Source organism: Centruroides sculpturatus, unplaced genomic scaffold (assembly GCF_000671375.1).
Source record: "Centruroides sculpturatus isolate CEXI.00-Female unplaced genomic scaffold, Cexi_2.0 scaffold1099, whole genome shotgun sequence".
Taxonomy (NCBI): domain Eukaryota; kingdom Metazoa; phylum Arthropoda; class Arachnida; order Scorpiones; family Buthidae; genus Centruroides; species Centruroides sculpturatus.
The window spans coordinates 236570-242271 of record NW_019385307.1 but is presented as its reverse complement, the minus strand read 5'-3'; the positions used below and the strand labels follow the sequence as shown (position 1 = coordinate 242271).

At 27.2% G+C, this 5702-nt stretch overlaps 1 long non-coding RNA gene across 1 annotated transcript in view; it reads right to left on the bottom strand.

Moving 5' to 3' along the window:
• Nucleotides 1-2233: 2233 nt before the first annotated feature.
• LOC111637451 overlaps nucleotides 2234-5702 on the bottom strand; it is a 20648-nt gene continuing 17179 nt past the window's right edge. Inside the window, exons 3-4 of the long non-coding RNA XR_002758699.1 lie at nucleotides 4148-4172; nucleotides 2234-2333 (exon numbers count right to left, since the gene is read on the bottom strand). This is a non-coding gene — a long non-coding RNA (uncharacterized LOC111637451). The remainder of the gene's footprint in view (nucleotides 2334-4147; nucleotides 4173-5702) is intronic.

Here is a 5702-nt window from a genome sequence, read left to right as displayed (position 1 = left end):
GTCTTTTCAATATTATCGTTAGGCAGCCCCAGGGCAGCAGTAACTGGTTGCAGGTCCATCTAGTTACTTCGTAAAACTTATAAAAGAAGACAATGGTAGAGGGTAGAAATAATGACACAGGAAGAAAAATGACTGACAACGTGTCCTGCAACATCAGGATTTGTATACTTTTATATTTCATAATCTTCCTTCAATTGGCTGGGCTTACCCTTTCTAACTCCCCAATCGGTCTCTCATCTGTTGTCAGGTAAAAATTGCAAGTGGAAATTGAATGTTCTGGTTGTGAGAAAGGTCTGTCATTGACAATCCTTATATGGCACCATCCCTTAACTCTGGCCAGGATTACCGATAGAAGAGATATCCGCAATCATGTTTTCTTTTGTCATTTCTTATTATTGCATTCTAAAATATATTTTTTCTTTACCTATTTTTTCATCAATGTTTACGTAATTTTATATGAGTAATAGTGTGAAAGTCTGGCATTGCCAATTCGACATAGCTAAACTTGACACGTTGCAGAATCAGTTTTTTTCTCTGCATCACGTTAATCATTCATTGCAAGTTTTTTGTTGTTATAAAATATTTTTAAGTTCAAACTTAATTTCGGTTTACACATTATGCACCCTGTCTTTTTCTAACCTACTATCTAACTAAAAATCATATTTAAGCATATTAAATGTATATATGTAGCATATTTTTAATTTATATTGTATATAAATTAAAATCTATTCAAGATTCATTAAACTTCGAAATTGAGTTTTTCCTTGAATTTCTTAATAGTAACTTTAACTTCCTTTTTGACAGACTTTCTGCATGTCAAAAAGGAGTTTAAGGTTACCGTTAAGAAATTCGATAATTTTCAGTTATAATAGGATATAAAATTGAGTGACAAAGACATAGTTTATCATAGTTAATTATGAAATAGTCTACAATTAAAAATTAATTAATTTTAGAAAACACTGTTACTATCATAATGTTAAATGGTTGTGTATGACTCATTTGTTATGAGATGTTATTAAAAACAATGTTTTAATTATTACTTATTATAATAAGACAACAAAATTAATTTTCACTGTAGAAAAAATTTGTAAATACTGTATACATTATTTTCCAATAACAAGTAAAAATCATTAAATCTAACCCTATACATGATTTTTTATATATATCTCTTCACTCTACCGATTTCTGTACTTAAAAACTTAAGAGCATAAATTTCTTTTATATAAAAGTTTCCATACCCAATCTTCTTTCTTAATCTTCATCTCTTCCTGAGATATTAAATGAAATGAATGCCGAGAGATATGCTATTGAATATTTTATCCTTTTTTGATCTTCTGGGTTCAGGAGATTACAAGTCGTCGAGATTTGTAAATTGCCTGCATGTCAACATTTACACAATTATAATACTTTCCAGTGTTATGCTGTAACAACCAGAAAAGCAAATTTTATATTTTAGTTTTCTATTCCATTTTACTGAATAAAATCATGAATGTTTAATCTTATATATTTCTTAATCTTTACTAGTTTTTAAAATGAAATTCATTGATATTATTTATGTTGGTAGTAAAGCTGAAGTTTATTGCAATGAAATAAATATTCTACATTATATAAAATACAAAATTTGTTCTCAGAATACTTTTCACGAATATCTGCTGTTATAAAACTTTTATTCTGACCATAAATTAGTAGATAAATATTGTTTATCATAAAACTTATTAATTTGTATATTTCAAATGATGTTTGAATTCTAATCGTCTTGTGAGTAGTAACACCCCTTTTACTTCATGAAATAAGCTTACCAGCTCGAAATATGAAAAATTCAAGTCAATTATTGATAAAAAATTATAAAGTTTTCAGACTTGAAATGGTTGCTAGACACACACTATAACGCCTTTACTGCTGTGCCATTTGACTCCCAGTTTGAAACACTTGTATATTTTAGACAAAATAGAAGAATGTATTAATTAAACGATCATTAAAAATATTATAATCTCATTAAATAAACGGTCTAATTTAATAAAAATTGTATATTAAATATCAAATAGCCGTTTGTATTCATACTTTTACTATCACGTTTTATATTAATGTGTATTTTTTGTTTGTATTTAATTTATATAAAATAAATGTAAATATGCCTTATGACTTTTTTTATTACAATATGAAGATTTGTATGTATCTTTGTTGGTAAATATTAATAAAATTAAAAAATAAATGGATCCAAAACCTTCTCATTGCAGAATTTCTAAATCATTTTATTTAATTAATCAATGAAATTACAACAATTTGACAATTTTAAACAATTTTTCTTCGTTCCACAATATTCTTTGGTTATTCTGAAATAGAAAAGTATCTTCTATTAAAACTCTTATATTAAAAAAACTACTTTTTATAGTTAATCAATAATAGAGAATTGCATCAAATCATTTTAAAATGATCATTGAACGATTCAATATTCAACCTTAAACTAAACCACTTAAACATCAAACCATAATTTACATAAAGTAAAGGAGACAAATCAGTATTCAAATGAGACTAGATATTTATTCATGCTAAATAGTAATTAATTATTTAGTTTTTATTCATTTGCCAACATTGTCACCACAAAAATTAAATATGCAACATGGGAAAATGAAATTTGTGATTATCAAAACTAAACTACTAAGCATTGCATAAACTTCAATCATGAAAATTCATACATATTATTGATATAATTTATAATGTTTTATTGTAATAAGTGTTATATGGATGTTATTATGAAAACTTGTAAACTGGTAGTTTTACGTTTTTTATCCAACACTTCCTCTTGATTTAACAGGTAAATCAAAATCTAATATGAAGTGCAAGGTAGAAAAACTTGCACAGTAATACTTCGCTACATTAAAAACAAAAAAAAAACATTTAGAAAAAATTCTAAATGCATACTGATATAAGTAAAGAATACTGTTATTGCTTTATGTAGTGTTAATAAATTACCATAGTATGATAAATCTGTATAGAATAGTGTAGTACCAGTTACACAATTGCTTAATTAATACAGAAAGAAGGCAATGTGTTTGTTTGTTGTTTTCTGTTTTGTTTTTCGATTGTATTTATTTTGCTGTGTCACATTATTTTTGAAGTGTATTTGTTGCTGAATATCGTCATAGCCCATTTCCTTGTTATGTCCGATGTACTAAACGTAATCCAAGCCATCAACAGTGACAAATCAGAACAGACAGACAATGTCGACAAAGATAACGAACACATTTTTATTAATTTTTCATTAATTAATAATAATTTTATTACAAAATAATTAATATCGAAGCCCCATAGATACAATTACATTAATTTATTTGTGAAAAATAAGTACTAGTATATTCGATTCGTACTAGAAGTATAAAACTTTATAAGATAATAACAAATTTTGCATTTTTAATTATGAGATGAGTAAACAAGTGTTTAACAAAAATATTATATAAATAAGCTGACATTTCATAAGCCGAGATTTCTTGTAATGTTATATTCTATTTGTTTTTTATAGACTAATCCAGCATTTAAAAAAAAAATATCGGCGATATAAATAATTTTTATGGTTATATAAGCAAATGTAGGTCTTTCTAATCTACAAGTAAAAAGAAAGTAACTGTGGAAATTTTGACTGTGGAAAGCTGTAACGCTATTTTCTCTCCCATAGGCCATCACTGTCAGAACGACAGGACTTTGTTTTCGAAATATCCTACATCCTCAGTGTATTACCCCATGCGATTTCTTACTTTGTTGGTGTGTAATAGATAGGGTTTATGTGCCACTAATATATTTGAACATACCAGACTTGAGACATTAGATTGTTGAGGATGTTTACTTTATTAAACATGGCATGGTGACCAGAATGTGAAAATAACTAGACTACTGTTTATATGTGTGCTGTGTAACGAAAGGTTTCCATATTTAGTACTTGTGATATGTGTTTTTACATAAACTATTTTATTTGCAGTCAGGATTTAATATGGAAAGTAATTTTTTACGTATCTCATTTGTTATGAGATGTTATTAAAAACAATGTTTTAATTATTACTTATTATAATAAGACAACAAAATTAATTTTCACTGTANTAATTTCTATAACACAATATATCAGATCAAAGTGTAAATCAAAACTTAATCTTACTTTTCTAATAGTCTTTTGAAGCTGACTGTAATTAAAAAATGCGCTGAATTATATAGTAATAATAATTTTTATTAACTATTATAATTATTCTGACAACCACTTCAAAGAGGTGTATTGACAATTAAGCAAACTTGTAATGATTTTCCAATTTCAACTTGTACGTAAAGCCAAGAATTACTCAGAGAAGATTAACAAATTCTTGTATCTACTGTTTTAAATATTTTGGCAGAATTTCTTGACAAGTTTCTGTAAGTATTTTTTGGCAGATTGTTGTAATTCGGAAGACATTGCGATTTTCCTAAATTGTCAATAAGCTCTTTAAAAGCAGAAGGAAAAATATTCGATAAAATCTATCACATATTGTTAATTTTTAACTTAGTCTTATAAAAATTATTATAATGTGAAATTTTGAAAAGATTTTATTATTAATAATTGTAAAAAGTAATCATATATTTTACAAATTCGAAGGCATTTTAGCCACAGAAATCAAAAGGAAAAAGTGAAAAATAAAGGAAGTTTACTTCCTTCAAAAATAGTTATTCATCCGATGACTACGTTACGTGTTTAGTAAGAATTAGATCATTGTCAGATGACAACATATCCAAATCTCCATTGGAAAAGAAGTGGAATATAAATAAGGGATACGCGTCAAACTCTGTGCACAGCACATCATCCCGTATTCTCTAGTCTTTAACTTAGTGACATACTTTATAGATTAAACTTCTGCCCAAAAGACAGGAAGGATACAAGTCAATAATAATATGGAGGTATTACAATCAGTACTTTTGTAAATTCTCTATCTCAACCTTCAGAGACATAGTTTAAGGTTTAATCATGGCTAGATGCTGGTGTCAATGCTTACGTTGTTTACCGCTCATAGGTTAGCCATTCTTTAGCGTAGAGATCGGATCTCACAGATCTTGTGCAGTTAAGTGGTCATTAGGATTCACCCTCGACCTCCTGCTTATCTCACTATAATATTTTAAATTTTACAAAGTGTATTACTGAGGAAATTACGTAACTTTATTTACAGGAAAAAATAGGTCAAAAGTAAAAGAACTATATTGTTTTAGTATATTTATCAAGTCCGAAAACTAAAGATAAAAATATTTTATAAATTTCCTTTTTTTATCAAGTAATTCATTTCAGAGGATATATCAGTGAATTATGGTTTAATCGAAGAAAGTGATAAAAATTAATTACAGCCGTATTATTTACGAAAAATTAACGAAACTTTACAGAGATAAACAACGGTTCTTACACTTATTGAAAATATAAAATTTTATATGATATAGGGGAGACCGGGGCAAGATCGGCATGTTAAGTTTTACTGAAATTTTGTGTAATAAATACTGCAGTAAACTGAAAAAAAAGCTTTGCATATTGTCTATTGGAATGTTACCTTACTATAGAACTGGTTAAAATCAGTTTGGAAATAAAAATAATTAAAATAATTACAACTTTACAAGAAGAGAGAAATTGACGAAGTTGCCCCGGGTATAGGGGCAAGATCGGCAACTTCTCTCTTTTTGTAAAGTTGTAATTATTTTAATTA